Below are 25000 nucleotides of genomic sequence, written 5' to 3' on the forward strand. Positions count from 1 at the left end.
AACTTCTCAGCCATTGCCCAATGCAGACCACATAATTCCAACTTCCTTGAGCTATAATTTCTCATGTTTCTCTCATACTTTCTTAAGGATCGACTAGCATAAGCTACTGGATGCAGCTTCTTGCCGCGTTTTTGTGATAATACTGCCCCTAGACCTTCAAAACTTGCATCGATTTCTAAAGTAAAGTCCTTACCAAATTCAATCCCTTGCAATATGGGAGCATTGATGAGAGATTGTTTTAGCGTCTGAAATGCCTGTTCTTCTTTTTCCTGCCATTTATCCGCAACTTTCTCGCTAGATTTCTTTATTTTTCCCTCTAACAGTGTGTTGAGTGGTTTAGCAATTTGAGCAAAATTTTTTATAAAACGCCTGTAGAAACTACAGAATCCTAAAAAACCTCTCACCTCTTTTACAGTCTCTGGTCTTTTCCACTCTTCTACAGCCCTCACCTTTTCTGGGTCTGGACCAATACCGTCATAACTGATTATAAATCCTAAATATCTGACGCTAGTCTTCAGAAAATGACATTTATTCGGCTTTAACCTCAGGCCAAAATTTCTTAACCTTTTTAATAATAATTCAACTTTTTCTAAATGTTCATCAATAGAGTTTCTAAAGATAATAAGATCATCCAGATAAATAAGTAAAAAATCATAAACAAAGTCTCCCAAAATGTTTTCCATACACCTCTGAAATGTAGCAGGGCTATTTGTGAGTCCCATTGGACACCTCCTGTACTGGTAATGACCCCAAGGGACAGAAAATGCTGTCTTATGCCTATCGTCTTTTTTTAATAGAATCTGATGATAACCTTGTGCCAAGTCAAACGTAGAAAAGAAGTTATCCCCTTCTAATACGTCCAGACTTTCAGATATTCTCGGTAGAGGAAAAGCGTCCTTAATAGTTATCTTATTCAACTTCCGATAATCAATAGTTAACCTAAGCCCCCCTCCTTTCTTTTTTACCAAAACTATTGGTGCAGCATAAGGGCTTTTACTTTCCTCAATAACTCCTCTTCTTGTCAGATCCTCTAACAGTTCTTTGGCCTCTGGTATTAAGGCAGGGGCAATTCGCCTGTATGGCAGTTTAATGGGAGTTTCATTTGTTAGTTTTATTTCGTGTTCCCATCCCTTTGCTGTACCCAAGTCCTCTTCATGAAGCTCAAAACAGTCTCTATACCTATGAATAAGCTCTTCCACTTTACATAAGGCCTCTTCATTTATGTTTTCATTAACCTGTACTCCTAGTGCTTTCCTAAAATCCCTTAATTCTCTTTTTGTTAATATCTTATTATCTGAACAAGTCTTTTTGTTTTCTACTACGGCTAAAGTTGCTTCCGCAATCCTTCCATTTGCTTCTATTGTTATTTCATCCTCATTCCAGTTTGCCAAACAAACAAAACCTACACCCCATTCAATAGCTGTAAAACTAGGAATTATATGTACACCTGGCTGTAGATCGTCAATTTTTTCACTTACAATGCCTTCTAACAAAATATTCTCCCTGGGAACATTCTTCAGTTTATCAATAAATACTTTGATTACCTTCCTACTTCGACCAGGGATTTTCCTATTTTGTGTAGGTACACAAATTGCATAACCTAATTTCTCATCGTCTGCCCAAACTTTGAGGTTTTGAGCTACCCTTCGCATGCAACAATCTAACTTTTCATTTTTTCTCTTTTGACCACCGCAGTCGATTCCATCTTCAAATAAATGTGATAGTCCCCATTCCTTGAATAAAGACATTAAAATATTCATACCTAGCAGACATTCTTGTTTTGTATTAATTCCTAGACCTCTCACTCCTTGATCCTTTTTAACGTAAAGTACACATTTCTCTACACAAATGTCATTAACATTTATATTTACAACTACATATCCTAAAATGCTCAATTCATTTCCAGCTATGTCGTATATGTAATTACTGTCCTTGTAGAGATTCACATTTTTGGGTTTCAGGAATCTATTGTACCATCTTTCTGATATTAATCTACAGTTAGCCCCAGAATCTAATAATCCTAGAACACTAACATCACCAATTCTCACCATCAGATTAAGGGTCTCGCCTCTCCTATGTAATTCTCCATTGTTTTGATTTTCACTGCACAATGAACGCACAAGGCCAACGACTTCCATTTCCTTTCCCTTACTGTTAAGTGGTTCTTCATTATGCCGGACGCTAATTAATACGCCCGGCTTTGCCAGTTTCCCTGTTCGGTTGTCTCTTCATCACAATGAATTTCCCTAACTACATTTTCCCCTTTATCCTTACCAGAGACTGAACGATCATAAAAGTTTCTTTGCTCATGATACATGCCTGGATTATCTAAACACCTAAAAAAAGGATGACCTCTTAAGCCACATTTCCAGCATTTACCTTCAAATTTATTAAATTCTTTTCTATTTGCATATCCTTGTTGAGTACTATGGTCATTTTCAACTCCGTTCATTTTATTATTTGAAGGTTTATTAATTATTCTGTCAGCGTTACAGTTTCGAGTTATGTGACCTTGCCTTTTACAGAACCAACAATAGAGAACTTCCCTCCTTTCAAAAATTCGCTGTTCTTCTTCCCTTGAATCAACATCTTTCAATCTATCATTAACAAACTTTCCAGCCTCTTCGAGGATGATCAATGTTTTGTCACACAATTTTTGCCTTAACTCTGCGGCTAGATGCTTGTTTCTCATCCCCTTCATGAAAACTGTGCACTTTGTTCTCTCTCTCTCTGCGACCTCCCTTTGACAGCTCTCTTGCACATCCTCGTCTAATTCATGAATTCTATCAACAAATTCCCACACACTTTCGTTCTCGCCTTGTCTTGCACTCCACAATTCTCTCCTTTTATCAAATTCATCCAAGCGTTTTCCATAAGTATTCATCAATATATTTCCTAATTCCTTCATGGTTTCAGGCTTCGCAGCCTTAATAAGAGTTAATGCAGGATCTCTTAAACTTTGACAAGCAAATAATATTTTTTCTGTTTCATTAAAACTCAGCTGACTTGCACGGTAGTCTACTTGTTCCAGCCACCTCTTTATTTCTCTTCTAGTGCTATCTTTACCTGAAAATATTTCTAGCTGTGGTGCAGGTCGTGTGAATTGAATTTGAGTGTTTTCCTTTTTTCTTTCCTCCTCACAGATAACATTATTTGATTTACTATTCATCAAATTTGATACGAATATTTTCCTGTCCATTTCCGAGATTTTACTTTCGAGTACTTGTACTCGAATCTTCCACTCGTTCTCTAAAAGTTTACATTTTTCCTCACATCTACTCATTACCTTGTTTAACTGAACCTCTATTTCATGTTTGTAATATGATGTGAGCTTGGCCTCCATTATTTCAAATTTTTCATTATATTCATCTCTGATTCTGTTTAATGTATACTGATAATCTCTTACTTCTTTCTTTTGCAACCCCTTTTTCCTGACATCATCTAGTTCATTAGCTAATACCTGATGCTCGTCATACATGAATTCAAACCTATCATGAATATTTTCAATATCCCCATCCAATCTATCCACCCATTCTTCTAAGTCACATCCCACTTCCCTTCGTGTACCCTTGAACTTCCTCATATCCTTGTATGGTGAAGAATATTCACAGCTCATATTTCGCCCTATACTCCTTGGCATTGGATTTTCAGGAATATCCCTATCACTGACGTCTTCCTCACTCATTATGCTATATATCTTTTGCCTTCAAGTAAAAATAGTTCTATATATCTCTTGCCTTCAAGCAAAGACCAACTATCAAATAGTTCGTACTCTGAAAATTTTCTACGTATTTACTGTCAAAATGCTAACAAGATTCATTGCACGCCTAACTGGCACGAAACTAAAGAAGAGGAATGTTGACAGACCTGGTATTTGTGACTCGATGATTTCAGGGTTGTGCTGCAATCTGCTGGGCCCTCCTGGGCTGTGATGTTTCCGTGGATAACGTAATGCTCTGCTACCAAGTGTTGCATGAAGACGGATGAATGAAGGAAACACCAATGTTGACCATCAATACATTTACTAACACACAACCCTATAAATAATATATAATCTTAGTTAGTTAGAAAAAATAAAACTTATGAACATAACAAATAGAATATTTACATTTATACAAACTTCACTTTGCACTATTAGTCATAATGATTCTTTACATGTCAGATTAGTTGATCACATACCAGGAATAGCACAACACAAGAAACATAAGAGTCCTTTTTAAATCAGGATAACCTGCTGCCCGTAATCATGTTATCAAGGAAGTGTTCCTTTTCGTGCAGGCTGTTTCACTTGGTTTTCTGTTTGTTTGGTGGTCCTCTTCGCTTGAGTACTCCAACTAGGGAAGTATTGATTGGAGATGTTCTTAGTGGTAGTCTGGATATCCTGGGAAATTGCTTTTAAAAGAAACAAACAAGCGTATTGACATTTCTTAAACTTATAATCAACAACCTCTTCATAAATGTAACGTGCCAATTTTAACATCATAACTAATGTAATTGTTAAGTGCTATATATATATATATATATATATATATATATATATATATATATATATATATATATATATATATATATATATATATATGTGTGTGTGTGTGTGTGTGTGTGTGTATGTGTGTGACTATATATATATAAAAATATATACATATATATACATACATATATATATGTATATATAAATAAATATATATATTTATATATATATATATATATATATATATATATATATATGTATATATATATATATATATATATGTATATGCATATATATATATGTATATATATACAGTATATATATATATATATATATATATATATATATATATATATATATATATATATATATATATATATATATATGTGTGTGTGTGTGTGTGTGTGTGTTTGTGTGTGTTTGAGTGTGTCTGCGTTTGTGTGAGAGGTGCACGTGTGATCGTGCGGTCAATGATATACGACTAAATTATACTATAATGGGGTTCGTATTAATTATAACTCCCTAGACATAAAGGTTGCACAAGTATGCCCTCAGACGTGTTCCTCTATTCAAGTGTGCTCGTGTTATTTGTTTCTTTTTTTTCCACATTAAAATCCATGAATCTCTATCATTGTTATTCCTTTCAATTTGTAGTGCTAGAAGACGCGTGAAGATAATACTAACAGAAAAAAAGAAGAGAAAAACAAAAAGAAAAAGGTCCTTAGATACAGAGAGCTGAGAAGAAAAGGACATAGAGCAGTATTAACTGCTGAATGTCTGAAGAAGAGCAAAACGCCGGAAGAGTGGAATAAAGCTATCCTCATTCTACTCTACAAGAAAGGCGACCCCAGGGACATGAACAACCAACGGCCAATCAGCCTCCTTAATGTTATTTATAAAATTTTCACCAAAGTTATTATCAACCGAATTGTAGGAAAGCTTGATGAAAATCAGCCAAGGGAACATGCGGGCTTTAGAAGAGGTTACTCCACAATTGACCATCTACAAACAGTAAACCGAATCATTGAGAAAACAAATGAATATAAGATACCACTAGTAGTAGCACTTCTAGATTACACCAAAGCATTTGACTCGGTTGAAACCGAGGAGGTCATGTCAGCGCTGGAAGAACAGGGAGTTGACTCAGTTTACATTAATGTACTCTGTCACATCTATGACCATGCAACATCATTTATTCGCCTCCACAAGGACTCTGAACCATTCCAACTCAAGAGAGGTGTCAGACAAGGGGACACTAGCTCACCCAAACTGTTTACTGCCTGCCAGGAGAGAGCTTTCCAACAACTCAACTGTCGAGAAAAAGGAATAAAAATAGATGGAGAATATCTAAGTCACCTAAGATTTGCTGATGACATCATTATCATTGCTCACACCAAAGAGCTTCAACATATGCTCACCGAGCTAAATGAAGCAAGCAAATCATTTGGCCTCGACATGAACTTCCAAAAGACGAAAGTCATGAGCAATAAATATACTGAAAATGCAGATGACATACTTGAAATTGAAAACCAACAAATTGAGGAAGTGGACCACTACATCTACCTAGGACAACGAATCTCTCTACATGACGCCTGTAAAGAGGGCGAAATAAAAAGAAGAATAACCCTTGGTTGGCAAGCGTTTGGAAGAGCCAGTACAGCGTTAAAAAATAAGAAGATTCCTATCATCTTAAAAAGGAAAGTCTATGATCAGTGTATCCTCCCCACTGTCACCTATGGGGCCGAAACTTGGAATCTAACAAAAAAGCTTTCCCTTAAATTACGAACAATGCAGAGGGCACATGAGAGAATTATGCTAAATCTAATATGGAAGGATAGAAAAATAGTTAAATGGATACGTCAAAAAACTAAAGTAATGGATATCCTTGAAACCATTAGCAAGCTCAAATGGAACTGGGCGAGGCACATTGCCAGGATGACAGACAACCGATGGACATCACGAACAACCTTCTTGACACCCCGAGGATACACAAGAAACCGAGGAAGACAAAAAACCATCTGGCGAAATGACTTAGACCAACATAGGCAACAGTGGCACAGAATAGCTTGCAATAGAAATCTGTGGAGGAACCTGGGGAAGGCCTACATCCAACAAAAGACTTTTGAAGGCTGAAATGATGATGATGATGAAAGCACAAAAGTTCCAGCATTTCCCATTAATTGATTGGTTTAATGTTTTATGTCATCCTGACATCTAAGGTCATTGACTCCAAGCAGCATTTCCCATTGCATTAAAAGCCTACTGAGAGGAAACTGAAAAAGTAGACTATGGTTATGGAAGAAATGGCGGGTGGGGGTGGGGTGAGGCGGGGGGGGGGGGGTTGTTAAATGTTTTACAAATGTTAGCTTCTCGAGAGGCCTGAATTTCTCATCATTCGTTCAATTAGAGAAATTACGACAAGAGATGTATTATGAAAAAGAGGACTGATGCTAGAAGCATATATGCAAATTAGTTATTATTTGAACATCGTCTCAGATCCTAAGTTATTGAGGTTTTATGATATACAGTAGCCCTATATGGTAGCTCTAAGTCATCAGCATAGCAGAGATCTGGCTCTAATATTAAGCTCGTATGTCTTCAAAAAGTAGGCTTAGACCTATACAAAGTTTACATATTGTGAATAAATCATTCAACATCGGGTTCCTGATGAACTGTTAGAAGAGCGCGTTGCGTAGATGAAGAATAATTGCCGAGAAAGTGTATGAATCGTTCTAGAATATTTAGGCTAGAATTTTCGGAGGAGAAAATTTATTTTCCTCTCTGGAATATAATGCGAAAAATGTGTTTAAATTAAGTTCACTATCAAATATTCATATTAAATAATAATAGATTATTATATTCATAGTTGAATATTTACAACTAAATATCAGCATGTAATATTTGTACTGCTTTTTAGTTCGTACATCGATTAAGTGATGAGGAAAACTTTGAAAAATGGTATGTGTTTTTAGGGATATGTTAATAGCTATGATGTTCTCGGCGGTAGGAGATTTGAATATGGGGAGATAATTACAATTGTACTACAAGAACACATGCAGTGAAAGAAAAGTTTTAAGAAATTACTAAAAGTCTTATTACAAGCTTTCATTTCCATAAGGACACGAAAGATCTGTCAATCATGTCCTTTTTTTATCGCTCTCCCTTTACCTACCATCTCATGAAGCGAGGGAAACCCTCCGTTATCCGTTTCTTGGGGTCTTTCATTCTAAGAAGACGAAACATTTATATCCCAAACATTCATGACGTAACATCGAACAAGAAAACCTTTTTATTTACCTTTAAAGTCCAAGACTTCACAAACACCGTTACCTTCTAACACGTTGTAACCACCTTTCCGTTGGATGAAAATCAATTTTTGCAATAAAAATTGGCTTTTCAAAATTATTCAAATCATCTCGTCAGTTCACAGGAGGTAATACGTTTATCCAGAAAAAGAAAAAGCAAAACCCTATAGCTAACAATTTTTTTGCTTTACACAATTTACTACGCAAGAGAAAAATAAAGCTTTCAATAACAGGAATAAGTTTCCCCTACCTTTTGGTGAAATAACAAAATTCCTGCATTTACATGTCGAAGGTTGACTTTGAATATCAATTTTGGGCACCTGGGATGTTTACTGACGAAAAGGAGATCCCTAAAGAAAAACAAAAACAAATTAGAGAGAGATTTAGTCTCTCCCAGAGCTCATTTTATTCGGCCATTTAAGTCGTAAACTTAATTCGCTTGGTGTCTTTGTTTGGAATATATTTCTATTTACCTTTAAAATTACTATCCTTATCAATTATTATTATTATTATTATTATTATTATTATTATTATTATTATTATTATTATTATTATTATTATTATTCTCTTACTTTTATTTATTTATTATTATTATTTTTTTTTTTTTTTGCGTGAAGCAATCTCTGACTAATACCCTTCAAAGCCTCTACTTGACTTCTGGAAGTTTATTGACAACAGATTAATAACTTCACTCGTATATCAGAAATGCAGAGAAAATAATATGTTCCGATTGTGGATAAGTTGTAACGAAAACTCATGGCCTTTTTCAGAGGGATTTTTTTTTTTTTTTTCGATAAATAGGACATATCATGACTGAGCAAATGTTTATGGAAAATAATTCATCATAGATCATTATTTTGGTCATATGCTTAATAATTAAGATTCTATTTCTGACGTCACAACAACTATAATTTTAAATAATTGCATTAAAAAAAACAGTAATGTCTGGCAACATTTATTCCTGGATTTTTATCGTTTTAAAAACAGATATATTGAAGGAAAAGAGTGATATCACGGTACCAACCCGTAAAAGATAATAACAAAGTAAGGTAAAATTACGGTCACCTGCATTTTACTGAAATACGGATGAGAACAGTATATTTTTAGGCGAATTTCCGATTAATATTACGGTTTTTCTAACAGTGTACCTCCTGTCAGCATTTGTGATCCCCTCATGAAACGTTTATGTGACCATAATCTTTGTAACAAAAGATAGTGGTTATTTACCTGTGATATTCACTTTGCATTTTTTAAGTCGATCAACAGTAGTTGCATCGTTATTCTACATTTTATTCGATTGATATTGAAATTATTATTCAGTAGTGCATTACAAACAAATATATGCATTACAATATATACCGGTATATATATATATATATATATATATATATATATATATATATATATATATATATATATATATATATATATATATATATATATATATATATATATATATATATATATATATATATATATATATATATATATATATCAACAATACCCAATTGCAAAGTGATCATTTATTATATAAAGAGTTATGTGTACCTTGTGAGAATATATAGAAACGATTTTTTTTCTTTAATGAATATCGAACGGAATAGGGTTTGAGAGAATTTTATAAAGAAAATCACGAGATCTTCACCGTGTTTATTTAAGAAAAAATACTTGTTAACAGATATTCTTTTCATTGACTGCTTTCAATCATTTATTTCATTTCACCATGTCGAAAAAAAAAAATAGCTGGAATACATACAGTCTAAGTTTAGTAAGATGTCTCTTAATGAAGGGATAACGGTGGGAAAGAAGAAATCTATTTTACAATTATTATTGAAATGGCTTTAATGGCTACTATCCTTGTTTGGAAAGAAACACATGTTTACAAAAAACCATGTATAAATATGGCTCTGCAATTTGTAAAGGATTTTCTAGATATCCATCATAACAAAATACGAAAAGGTATCGATTGAGATCCGCTATTATATAATTTCCCCAATTAGAGGGAAAATTTAAAATTAACATAGAAATCATGTCAAGGGATTTATGGATTATTCTATAAGTAAATACGTTTCTGATATTTTTCCTTTTTTATTTAAGTTTGACACAAATCCCACCCAAAGAAAGAACCATTGTAACAAATCTTTTTGAGCTGAATCTCAGGTCACATTTAAAACAAACTTTACTTTCTTTGAATAACGTAGTATTTACTTAATTCTCGGACTCATTAGGCTCGACTGGAAGGCCTCCTTTAAAACAAACACTTGCACAAATACATGAGAACTGTAGAAGTAAAGAGATCATTAAAAACCCTAAGAAGAGGCAAAGCAGCCGGAAAAGATGGACTAACAATTGATTTATAATTAGAGGAAGTAGATTTCATATTGGTTAAACTTGCTGAACTCTAGAACAAATGTCTGCAAGACTGTTTCGTACCTACAGCTTTTCTAATTTTTATTATACAAATTCACAATAAGGGAGACATAAATGGCCATAAAAAGTACCGCCCAATAAGTTGAAAAATTATTATCAGGCAGAATAGGAAGACAGATATCCATTAATCAATCAAGAGAGCATGGGGAGCAGGGAGGTCTTAGAAGTGGGTATTCGACAATTGATCATATTAAATAATTAAACAGCTAAAAGAAATATCAACAGAGTGTGACAATCCACTATGCATGGCATTTATATGTAAAAATATCAGCAGTAATGAAAGCCCATCGAAGAAAAGGAATAGATGAATCTCATGTTAGAACACTTGGATATATCTATACAGAAAGTATACATCCCTAAAACTACATAAAGATAGCAAGAAAATTCCGATTGAGAAGAGAGTTAGACAGGAAGACCCCATATCTCCTAAATGATTTACGCCTTGCCTAGAAGTTTAAAAGAAAATATAAACTAGGAAAATGTAGGAATTAATATTAATGGGGAATAACTTCACAACTTAATATATGCAGATGACATAGTTATGTTTAATGAATCATGAGAGGAATCGGAAAACATGATAACAAATTTGAATACAGAAGGCAAAAATGTAAGACTGAGAATATGAGTAAAACTAAGATAATGTTCAATGTAAAAGCAGAGATTGTTAATGAATATACTTACGTATGACAGACAATAAGTGTTTCCTCAGAGCAAGACACTAAAATTAAACGAATGATAAGCATGGGGGGGGGGAGGTTTGGGAAAATAAAATATAATAACATGAAAAGTAAAATGCCACTTTCTCTAAAAGAGAACCTTATAATGAAATAGAGTTACCTGTTTGAATTATACAACATAAACTTCGAGCCTTACTACAGTCTTAGAACATAAGCTATTTACGATAACGATGGGAACAACAATAAAGGACAGAAAAAGAGTAACAGGAATACAAGCACTAGCTAATGTAAAGAATATTCTAACTTGTACGAAAAAGAAATGGACATAGGCTGGACATATAACGGGAACTAAAAATATAAGATGTACATTAAAAATAACAGAATTGGTCACTAAAGATTCCAAAAGAAGCAGGGAAAGGAATCGAAGACGATGGATTCATGTACTGAGAAAGCATGTGTGTGTGGACTTGCATGGAAAAAAACTGTAAACAGTTGCAAGATGCACCATCTTTTAAAGGGGTTTTGACTCTTCCTCTACTCCCAACCCGCGGGGCGGGTATAGCTCTACAGGACTGATATATATATATATATATATATATATATATATATATATATATATATATATATATATATATATATATATATATATATATATATATATATATATATATATATATGTATGTATATACATATATACTGTATATATATGTGTATATATACATATAGGTGTATACATATTTATATTTATATGTATATATATACATCTATACTGTATATATATATATATATATATATATATATATATATATATATATATATATATATATATATATATGTAATGTGTATACAGTATATACACGTATATATAAATATATATATACATGTATATATATACGTATATATATAAATATACATATATATGTATATATACATATATATAAACATGTATACACACACACACACACACACACACACATATATATATATATATATATATATATATATATATATATATATATATATATATATATATAGGGATCAGTTGGCTGATGCTTCATCTCTAATGACTTCTGTTAAGGGCATCCCCTTCACCCAAACCTCTTCTCCTTATCTTACTTCATTTCATCCCGCATTCTAATTTTCTGCCTCAATTTTCATCTGCTTTCCTTAACAGGTTCTTCAAAAGCCCTCTTTACTACCTCTCCACAATCCATCCTCAATACGTGCCCACACTATCTTAGTTGTTACACTCCTATCATATCTGCAATATTTATTATACCTGCCATTACCTTAATTCTTAATTTTCTAATATATATATATATATATATATATATATATATATATATATATATATATATATATATATATATATATATATATATATATATATATACACATACGCACACATACACACATATTTATGTACATATATTTATATATATATATATATATATATATATATATATATATATATCTATACACACACACATATATATATATATATATATATATATATATATATATATATATATATATATATATATGTATATATATACTGTATATATAAATATATATAGGTATATATACATATGTATTTATATATATATACATATATATATGTGTGTGTGCGTGTGTGTGTGCATGTGTCCGTGTTTGACAATACGATAACAAAAGATGCTGCTGCCTATAGTCCATTAAAGTACACAGTCATGTCTGGGGTTTGGCCCCTATGGATTGGTGATGGTGGAAACTTTATTCTGATCGCTAACATCATACCATCCTAGTATTGATTTTATTGACTACTATGAGATTCAGGGCCTTTGTAACAAGGTTTTTTGGACTTTGCTCCTTATCAAATCATCGGGTGTAGCTGAAAGTTGACATATGTATATTTTACAACCACACACAAATTTTGTCAGCATTATCAATAACCTAAACCCGATGGTTTTAATTTTTATAGAGTAAAAATGATCCAGCTGACGCCATGGCCAGTGATACCGAGCCAAGAGTCGAAAACATTCATTACGTAAGCAATGTAAACACCTTTGGACAAAATTTTGCCCCGCCCATCCACCAGACACCCATTCACCTTCTTCCATCTGCTCTGAAACCCATAACAGTCAAGAATGGCTAACAGGATTTGGAATTGCCCCCGTGGTTGCAAAGCTGCATTTCTCTTACGACTTGCAACTTTATACAGTCATGAGAAAGCCCTTGGCCATATCTATTATAGCCTGAATAGGTAATTATTCAGTTTCTAGTTTAAATCCAATGTTTATGGTCTGATTTGTATTTAGCGTAACATGATTATAATACTTGTAATGTCATTCAGGCTTTTGAACATTTTCTATTAACTATTCACTATGCCACCAAGAGAGAGAGAGAGAGAGAGAGAGAGAGAGAGAGAGAGAGAGAGAGAGAGAGAGAGAGAGAGAGAGAGAGAGAGAGAGAGAGATTGTATGTAACCAGTCTTTATATAACTTTTTTTGTTAAAATAAGATTTTTGTGCTAAAATCTCCATCAGACCAACGGATTATCCGATATAATTTTTTCTCTTCTTCTTAGGCCGTACGAACGTGCCGGGTATGTTTTGGGCATGACTGCATTTTGTAAATAAATCATGAAGAGTTTTAGGAGTTTTATTTGTACATCTAATGGGAATCTATAGAAGTAAAGTGAACATAATTCATTTATCCTTTAAAATATTTACTACATGTAGCAAAACAAATAGTAGTAAAGATGATAATGCAATGAAGGAATGATACCATACTTTATCTTTAGCTTCAATGTCACCAATAACATACCCAGTTGCCATAAATTGTCAGCTTAATGAAATAACCTATCATCTAATGTTAAACTTAATTTCTGAGGAGGCCATGGCTTATTGCACAGTGAAAAAACATGACAAAGACTTTATGAATGGCGGAACAATACATAGATGTGGGTGGGGTATCAGTGCTGGCGTAGTAATACTACTGTAGCAGTACTGCCGCAACAGTAGTATGCATGAATTAAACGTTTAGGCCAACTGCTGGGATCATTGAGGATCATTTAGCACTTCTTACAACTACTCGAGAAATGAGTTTTTATAGCCAGAATTTGAATTTTCTGATCCAACAATGCCCATGATAGCCTTCAGTGTTATCCTGATTCATAACGAGGCCAAAGTGGGTGGAGTCTCATGACGTCATCATTCTGACGATAATTATTGGTGAAGGTTTAAAGCGAAAATACGGTACCGGCTATCTTTTTTTTTTTTACAGTAAATAGGTAGGTAGATAGACAATGAATAAAAATTGCTTGACATTGGATATAGCAGTTATCAAATCAAGCTGGTCTACTACGTTTTTGAAAATTACCAACTATTCCATACACTTTGTCAATCTGATTGTGACCTATAAAGTAGACTGTAATTTCTTAGGAAACTTATTTTGGGAGTTAGACAAATAATCGAAGTGTTTTTGTATTTATTAACATATTTTGTTCGTTTGTTCATTATGACAATTCTCAGTGGAGAGGTTTCAGAGTTCATAAAGGTGTACTGCTTTGCTTTTATTTACACTTTTGTGTTATTGTTGGCAGAGGTATAGCCTTCGTTACGTATAACCAATCATCGATCGAGAAAGAGAGAAGAAATGCCGTCATAAGTTACGTAACGAGTGCGTTCGAAACCTTTTCTCTGAGTAAGTTGGCCCGTCTTCAAAAATCGTCACTTTTACTTAATAAAGTACCAAATTTATTCAACCTACGTAATGCAGAATATAGTCAAAATTTATGTGTAGATATAATGTGCATTCTGAATAAGCGTTATATTTATGAAATTCATAGAAAAAAAGTTATTGCGAAAAAACCGTGTTACAGAGGCCCTGAATCTCATAGTAGTACACTTATGCTGATCGTAGCGATAACCGAATTCTTTCACCACTCTCAGCCCTATAGCAAGAGAGAGAGAGAGAGAGAGAGAGAGAGAGAGAGAGAGAGAGAGAGAGAGAGAGAGAGAGAGAGAGAGAGAGAGAGAGAGAGAGAGAAGATTGAAAGATTATAACTTGAGATTTTGTTTGACAGCGCATATACGCAATTCCTGTGGGCTCTCTTATTTTATTTTGCTTGAGAGAGAGAGAGAGAGAGAGAGAGAGAGAGAGAGAGAGAGAGAGAGAGAGAGAGAGAGAGAGCACAATCATAACTTATAATTATAATTATAAATATAGGTATAAGTATAATTAAAGTATAAGTATTGGTATAAGTATCGGTATTACTATAGGCCTACATTTATTTGTATTGGTACATCAATGACCAAATATAATAACAAAGTCTAAATTACCAATCATTAATGTTACATTTCAAAAGTTTTTCTTACCAATGAAAATGTATCAAAGAATCGGGGTTTCCTAAGGTTTAAAAGAAGTTTTATATTTCGTATTGCAATAAAAATTTGTATAATTTTTCCCAGGTTTCAATCATTGTTTTAGTGGTTCATACTTTAAAAACTAAAATAGCAAACAACAATCCTTAAGAAAGTCCTTGCAACTTCTAATATACCAGCTGAAAAGGTATTATAAATTTATTATATGGACGGTTTTGTTTTGGCAATAAAAGGAAGATATCAGAAGCATAATAAAAGAGAAATTTCATGAAAAGCTGATTGTCAGTAGAATGGTCTATTTCCTGTTATATGTTTCGATACCATATATATAATAGGAAAATATTGAAAGCTTTTATGGCCTTAATATTGGAGTTGGTTGGACTCTTTAGCTACGACTACACCGTACTATCTTGTACTGAGATGTCAGCCTGCGAAGGGAGTGCAAATGAAGATGGATTCTGCTCCTTTCCTGTGCGTGAGTTAGGTCTTCTCCTAAGTGATCTCTTCATCTCAGACTACAACTAAGTCTTTTGTTCTGTGATTTCTCAGCCAGCGGAAGAAGTGCAAAGGGCATATAACTGTCCCTGCTGCTCTCAGCACACAATTTTCCTGTTTGTGGGGTAAGGTCTCCCCCTGAGTGGTCTCTTTAGAGCTGCCAATGACCCACCCTCTAGTTATGAGAAGTCTTAGTGGACAGAGGTGGTTGACAAGAAGCGATCTTCGACCTTTTTTGTCCAACCAGCAGTGACGAATGACACTACTGCAAGGAGGCTGCATGTTCGATGGGTTTTCAGTAGGACGAAGATCTCTGCGAGCCTATCCTGAGGAGCTCTCAGCTCAACATACTCTATACAATCTTCACTATGCCAATATCTAAAATAATTGGAGAGATGGACTTTTCAAGTCTAGCCGAAATAATCATGAGAATAGCAAATGCAAGCATTGATGAATGTAATTTTCCTAAATCTGAGAAAATGGGTATTGTCACACCAGTTCTGAAAAATACACTGGACTACCAGGAATTAAGCTCATATAGACCTATTTCAAATCTATCCTTTGTCTCAAAAGTGCTTGAATATGTAATTCTTGAACAACTAGTCAGCCACTTAAAAGTAATAGAAGCTTTGCCTGATAATCAATCTGCTTACAGAAAACTATACTCTACGGAGACAGCCATCTGCTGTTGTAAATGATATGCTAGAAATAACACTGAAAATTCATTGACAGGACATGAAATATATGAGAGTAACTTCGACACTTACTACTTGCATAAATTAGAAAATTATATAAAAAAAAAACACACACACACTTTATATCACACTAAATAAGAGCTATGTCATAATTTGTCGTAACATTCTCAGAATTAGCATTTAAAAGAATTAGATTCATAGTCAGGGTAAAATATGATTTTAAATGAAATGCAAATCTAAGCAATTCTCTGCAACTAGATATTCTTTCCCCTCGAAAATCTTTGTGCTCTGATCTTTTTGCATTTGCATTTGAAACGCAAAATATATAACCACTCGGAGTGAATTCAAGAATTCACACATTATGTATTTAATTTTCTGAGGCTATCTTGTTTTATTCTTGTTTCCAATCAACCGGATGCGTTTATTGAAATTCATGTTCATTATTACTACGCAAATAATTAAATTAGAATTATGAGCGAATATATCTACAGTAGCTTGTAGTTCCCATTTGTTGCCGTAATTAAATGTCTAGAAAAATTTAATTCTTAAAAGATTTTAATTTCTCTTATAACATTACTTGTTCAATCTGATTTCAATATTCTTTATAGGGTTCTATTGCTTCATGTTTTAAAAGTATTTGAGAATTGAAATATCTTTGGTAAATCTTTATACCTCATCGAAGTATCAGATTGGCATTATGAATACAGCGATTTTTTCTTGTCTCATGTAAAAAGATATAGAAAGATACACAAAGATTTTTCTTTTCTTTTGTATAATTTTCAAAAACAATAGAATAGCTACCATTTAATATAGAGTAAAATTAAGATAAAAAAAAAAAACATTCATTGATTTTTTAATCTGATAAAAATATAGTGGAAATGTATTTGCATACCAATGTAGGTTAGGTTACATTTGAGTGTCTATTACTAGACTACCCTATCAATATTTCGGTTACTACCATATTTTCTTATAGTAGGATATTTAGAACTACAGGATAACAATGACACGAAGAGTGTTCAGTGTGGAGTATGATATAAGAAGGTGCGTTTCGTCCAGAAGTCGGATAGAGACTGACTCGCTCTGCATTACCATGCGATGCAGGAATTAAGAATAGTTCCTACTTATGGAGAACATATACTTACATAAAAATCTTACATCTCCCCACATCTAGATTTTTATTAAACTAGGGGCCTATACACGAAATGACTAATAATTGAATGAAGTTTTTTTTTATATTGATATAAATATTTTGCATTAATCAAATAGCAATCGATTAAGTAAGTAAAAAAATTTACATATTGTATAATAAATTTCAATTAATTGACTTCTTATGATAAAAAAATAAAAATACCTGGGATATCTTATGCATAACTAAACATTAATTGTAGCAGCAAAGAAATAAAATTTGAAACTTAAAGAAAATTATTCACATGGTTACATTATTCCTGCATAAAGGGTATATAGTGTTACCGGCAAGGTAACGAGGATATAATAAAAAAGTACAATTAGATTAAGAGGAAGAATTGTGTAAAATACGTTTTAGACGTTGTGATTGTCCATAATGTAGTTGGAGAACCACGCTGGGTGCGTACTGGCACCTCCAACCGACTTGAAGTAGTGGTTGACCTCGCGGGAGAGAGGGCTAGGCCTTTAGTAGGTGCAATATGTCTTTTTTTTTTTTTCTTAGCGACAGATGTCAACTACCATCCAAGTTGATTTGGTACTGCCAATGGGTCAGGGAGTTCACCACCAACCCCATATGGTCCCATTCATTTGTTCCCTGGTTTTGCACGCTCATGTAGGCCCCTACTCCCAAGGGTTTTGATGTCCTGGTGGCGTGACTAGCACTTATTTTCTCTCTATTGGTGGCCATTTGAATTTCACGTTTGCACAGTGTCTGCTTCCAATGCCTGTCGACCAGCTAATGTTCCTCCGCCATGGTAACTCCACCTCGTAATTGCCTCCCAGTTACCATCTGGAGAATTGTTGATATTGCGAATGGGGTGTTCAAGTATTGCAGAATCACGAGAGTCCTTATCGCAGTGTAGGCTGGTTCCCCTTCCCTCTGTTAGCCCTGATTATACTTTCTGCGTTTTTTACAGCTCATTCCTATTTCCCATTCAACTGTGGATAATGTGCCGATGAGAAGTGCGCCTTGACTCCCCATCTGAAGAAAGCGGAAATTTCTTTGCTCACTAGGTTTGTGCCCACATCCATGGACACTTCCTCTGTGGCCCCTCGCCTTGTCAAGTAGCCTCTTATCATGGATATTACTCTCTTTGAGATAGTACAATTATGAAAATACGCTATTTCCAGCCATCCCGTGATCCTATCGGAGTACGCCAGTTACATCTGCCCATCTAACTGAAGCGTATCAGCAACCGTACACTAAAAGGGATATTCTGGGGGCAGCATGATGGCTATCGATTCCTCTGGTAATGAAGGTGCTGTGGTGCTGAAGGTCTCCCTCTATGCCAGGCCAGTAGACGGACTGTCAAGCACTCCTGAGCTTGGAGTCAATTCCTTGGTGACCTGCATGAAGATTTCTTGCAATCTGTAGACGAAGTTCCTCTGGGATTACCATCCATACGTACCCGTCTGCATATATGTAAAGCACTAGGTAATCGAAGTTTATAGGCATTCTACCACATTGTAAAAGGGTTTCAGGCCGGCTACCCTCTGCAACATCTGCGGGTGCTAATCTCCTGTAGTTACCTTTGCCATCAGTAACTGGTATATGGAGTCCTTGGCTGCCACTGAACTGACTGTTTTCTTGTCCATTGTATATTGATATTGGAGGGTCTTATCCTTCAGCCTGAACAATCTTGGGTTAACAATGTATGCTAGGGCTCTATCCCCTGGAGCTTCACTATGAGGAGGTAATCGGCGATAAAGGTAAGGTTGAGGCATCCCAGGAGTAGCCATCTAGCCTTTCTTAGGCACCACACAGCAGCCAGATCTTCCCACTTTACTACTGCGTAACTGGCCTCGTCAGGGTACTGGTATCTACTTCTGCAGAGGCTGATTCCCCAACCGTTTCTACAGCAGAACGGCATAATGGTGGCAACTACTGTGGGGCGGGACTTGTCGTTGTATATGAGGTCATCCTTGCCCAGGTTGCAGATGGTATCCTGAGCATTTTTCAATTTCTCCTGCAAATACATGTCCAAAAATACATGTTTGCCTGTCTGTTTCTTCTTCAGTATATTCCTGAACGGTTCCATGATGGGTGGGGCCATGAGGATGGGCGCCAGTTGGTTAACGAAACCAAACCACGACATGATGTCTGTGATGAATGGCATGAGGCCGAGGCTATCTCCTGTCAGTCTACAGCCTTCCCAGCCTAGATTAAATCTAATACACTCTGTGTCCCTTCAGCAAAATTTGAATTTTTCAGGCTTGAGTGTGGTGGCCTTTCCTGTACATGTTGCTAGAGAATCGGTATGCCAGAAAGCCTTCCCCTCTACTTCCTTATCCTTGGGAACTACTGCAAGAGTATGGCATGCATACGTCATGGCGTTCAGCATCAGATAGATTTGGTGCGGTGCTCACACTATCACTGGTAATGGCTCTCTAGTCATCTTGAAGGTCGTTGATGAGAAGTGCTGGAGTAGCGATTGCTCTAAATGAAGAACGTTTTGTTCGATGGGTGATGGCAGAAATAATGAAGGCCTGGAGGACAGTGTCATGCCGGTAGACACACTAGCTGAAATAGGTCTTGGGAAATGATGTGGAAAGCCATTTGGGACAAGTTCAAAGTCCTTACACGCTCAGAGAGAGGTACAAGGACCTCACAAAATACTCCTCTTGCACACTGGCATGGTTTCTGAAGAAGATCTGAAAGGTCGCTATATCCAGTCACTCAAATTTTAAGTGGGCGATATATCTTAAGCCATCCTAATGTTGTAATGGTGCAGGCCTTATGTTGAAAAATTATAACATCTCCGTGTCTGCGAGGCATAATAGTGCCACTGTATCCTCAATGGCACTTACATTCATGAACCAGTGCTCCATCCCCTCAGCCACTGTGTGCATGACAGTTGGTCTTGAGAAGTACTGAGTTGCAGCAACAACTGCCCCTCTCACTACCAAGGCTTTGGCAGAGTCTGGTGTTATATCCCTGCTTCTGCAATATTTCTTGATATGGCCAGTCTTCTGTCAGATATGGCAAGCAAGAGACCTCACCAGACATAAGTTTTTTTTTTTTCTGGCAAGTTACTCCCTCATCAGTGTCTGCCCATACATTTAGCGGTGATGAGGTTCGGTGATGGCTGGCTTCTACCCCCATGCATGATAGCCATCTCGGGGGTTGGGGGGATGATGTGCCACTTTCAAAATCAACTGGCATAACTTCTGTGTCTTGATGACTTCGTTGCTGCTTTCCACAGGCTTTCTGCATGGCAGATTCGAACACACAGCACACTACCCATAAGCTATCAAAAATCGTAAAGGACCCACATGATTGGAATATATGTCTTTTTAATACTTGATCCCCTAGACCTACCATGAGCTTCATTAAGAACATATATTTTGACAGGATAAAATTTCAATTACAACACTGAAAACCCACAATAAGTGGCTTTTTGAGAGCAACACACAAACAGAAATCACTGAAACTCTCATTGTGGCCCTTTGGCGCATTGGAAAATAACCATTACTTTACTTTACATTGATGGCTGCTTTTACGGTCCCATACAGCAGGGGAACCCCACTCTCTACACGACCTCCACTGTCGTTTTAACTTGTTCGTTCAGACTATTTATCTTTTCAGATCACGTATTGTTCATTTACTGTTAAATCATCACTGTCAAAAGACTCATGGAATAATAAAGTCTTCAGTCTCCTCTTGAAAGCCTTAATGTCTTCAATCATTCGAATGATTCATGGGAGCTTATTATATAGTCTCGGGGCCGCATATTTAAAGGCTCTAGAGCCCAAAGTGGACATAAATCTAGGTTCCAACAGTTTGAAGCCATCTGTGACTATTCTTGTGTCGACATGATTTGTTGGCTGCGCAATATGTGGCAATTCTCTTGAGTATTTTGGACGACCGGTTCTGATAACTTGGTGGGTTATTGTACATATTTTGAATTCAATTCTCGCTTTAATCAGCAGCCAGTGTAAATCGATTAGTATAGGGGTAATCCTTTCTCTAGGTGGGACACCTTTCACCAGTCTTGTTCCTCTGTTTATTATGTTTTGTAATTTCTTAAGTTGCACTTTTGGTAAATTGTAGTAGATAGAGTTGCAGTAGTCAATCCTGGTAATAACACAGTTTATCACAAGTTTCTCTACAAAATTTTCATCCAGGTACTATTTTATAAACGCAATATTTCTTAGATTATAGCCAGCAGTTTTTATTACATTATTTATTTGGGCATTTAGAGACAGGCTACAGTCAAGAAATACACCTAGATCTCGAACTTTACTAGATATCGGCACTGAGTCATTATTCATGTTCATTTGAATATCACTTAAGTTTCTCACGCTGTTTCTCTTGCCCACCACCATGAATTCAGTTTTGTTCTCATTTAATTTTAGTTGTTAAAATGTCATCCATTCTCTAACACTATCAAGGAATCGGTTTAGAGTTTCAGTAGTGCTATATATATTATTTATGGAGAAGTAAAATTGTGTGTCATCTGCGAATAGTTTAAACTTCACGCCATACCTTTGTAGCATTTTCGATAGACCAATAGCATAGATGTAGAATAAGATTGGGCCATGTACACTCCCCTGGGGTACCCCTCTGTTTAAGGGTTCATATGATGAATAAGGTTTTCCAATTTGTACACAGTAATTTCTACCAACCAAGTAGTCTTTTAGGTATTCGAAAGCTTGATCTTCTATGCCGATGGACCGTAGATCATTTACAGTAGTAGCAGTTCATGCACAACTGTATCAAAAGTAGCACTGAGATCGAGCAGTATTAAAATACCACATTAATTTTCATCCATCATTTGTAGCATATCATTTACAACAGAACAGATAGCTGTCTCCGTAGAGTATAGTTTTCTGTAAGAAGATTGGTTGTCAGGCAAGGCTTCTTTTACTTCTAAGTGGGTGACTAGTTGTTCAAGAACCACATATTCAAGCACTTTCGAGACAAAGGATAGATTTGAAATAGGTCTATATGAGCTTAAGGTATAATATTGATTTTTCAAAATCTTCGTCAGGTATTGAAATTTATCATATATCGCAACACAGAATTGAATCAATGTTAATAGACCCTGCTGTAGAAGGATAGGGAGTAGCATTTCTCTGGATACTTGGGGCTGTGCATAGGATATTATTGATGAAGAGAGCGAGAGGGATGATAAAAGGATTGGGATTTCAGGTCAGAAGAAACAACATACCACCATTAATATTATAAATTATTGCCAAATTAAGATTCGTGTATTACAGCATCGGTGAACGAAGCATGAATATATTATTCAAGTCTACGATAATAAATGGGTATATTAGTCAGAATATGAGGGAATCATAGCTTCTTTATCGAGTGTGATGTAATATATGCAAAATATATAGCAGCAGGGATGGTAAGCAGGTCTAAAGCTTGCCTTCCATTTCCGAAGCAATGCTATGTTAAGTGAACTGTACATTTTACCATAACTTTACGAAACCATAATGTAACTTGTACACGGTGTACAAAGCTTTAGATCCATTGTACGATTTAGCTGAAATAATGTCGTCCGATTTTCTTTGCTTTAATCACCAAGTATCTTGGTCTAATATAAAAAAAAAAAAATCTAATTTTTGTTTTTATTTTATAAACTCTTACTATCGACGAACAAATTGCAATTTGCCTTTCTTTCATTTCTTATTTCCTAAGTGTAGATAGTTTTCGGAATTTAGTAAAGGATTGGTTTTGGAGTTTTGTCATTTATTAATGATTTTTAAATGTGTCGATGTTCTGTTTTGGCGGTTCCTTGTACTTTCGTACTTGTTAGTGGTAAGAAATCTTCACGAATGAAAACGTATATCTAAAAAAAATTAGATACATTAATGATAAAGAAAAACAATTAACCTTTGTATCACAGTTCTGTAAGTACTCGAAAAAATACGTATATTAAAAAATCTTTCGTCCAGTCAGAATAGTAGTTTAAAATTGCCGGTAAAATTTCTGAAACCATAGAATCTTAAAGCTAGAAATAAAACACGATGAGAATTTCTCGCCCCGAAAATAAGCCTCTCTGAATAATATATGCAAATCTACGTCGCTAATTCAGAGTGAAAACGACACCACATGAAATTTTCGGCCGTAATTACTGTACAGGTATCTATTTTGAAATTGTCTTCGTCTTTGGTATAATGATGATCTTTTCATTAAACAGTCTTTTGTCTTCCAGCCATTATCATTTTATTTTCGTAAGATATATATATATATATATATATATACATATACAGTGAGAGAGAGAGAGAGAGAGAGAGAGAGAGAGAGAGAGAGAGAGATATCTTGCCTCGGTGAAAGGTTTATGTATTACAGGGTTCAACATAGCTGTATTAGTCAGGGATACCCATACTAGATTGTTGTGCTTTGAGAGATTAAGCTAAAGTCTACTCCGTCACCTATCCACAGTGGCCAGCATGGTAATGAAAACTAAGGCAAACCCAAGACATTAATACAAAATCCCCGTCACATCCCACAGCCCTAGTCTCAAGTGGCAGTGGAACAACTGCAGATTTGTCTCACTGCTGGGCTCCTGAAAATCTCTGGAGTAGAACAGGCCTTACAGCTTACAATGCCAGGATCCCATTTAAGGAAGAAGAGTTTGTTATGCTACTACAAGAGATGAAATATATAAACTGGGATATGACAGTATTCAGTGAAATTAGAAGAATTGGGGGATCTAGTATAAAGCTGAAAGAGGTTCATTTATTTTGCTTCAGAGAACAGGAAAAGAACAAAGAAATGAAGAGGGCTTGCTTATTGAAATAAACCTTGGATGTAACAATGGAGAATGTTATGGCATTGGTGATATAATTATAAGGTTAATTATTAAACTAAACATTACATATAAATTGGAGATTATCCAAATTTATGCACCAACAACATTCCATACATGAAAAAACTAGAAATCTTTATGAAGATATGTTGATGTATTAAAAAAAAAAAAAAATAGTTTGCATTACTTTTGGTTGATTTCAATTCTGAAGTAGGCCAAAGGGACAGAGAAAAGTCAGCCGTAAGTAAACTTGTAGAAGGCACAAGAAATGACAGAAGACACGGTTTTAGAATTTTATGAAGAGTATTTTTTTTAGAAAGGAACATAGAAAAGGGGTATGATGGGGCTCAAATGGAAAAACGAGAAAATTATATATATTTAATTTTAATTGTATAAGTTAACTTATTTAAAGGTCTAAGTGTTAAACAAGTTAAAGTGTGTTTGTTTGTGTATGTTTGTGTGCGTGTGGGTTTGATTTTGGGGGTATAAGTGCGTGTTTTTTTTTAATGTACTGTAAACTAAAGCAGCATTAACTCATATAGACTTAACAAACGAACGAATGAATAAACCTTTAAACCTTCGTATATCCCCCCGATGTTTTGTTTACCAAACTGCCTT

This window comes from Palaemon carinicauda, chromosome 26, assembly GCF_036898095.1.
Source record: "Palaemon carinicauda isolate YSFRI2023 chromosome 26, ASM3689809v2, whole genome shotgun sequence".
Classification (NCBI taxonomy): domain Eukaryota; kingdom Metazoa; phylum Arthropoda; class Malacostraca; order Decapoda; family Palaemonidae; genus Palaemon; species Palaemon carinicauda.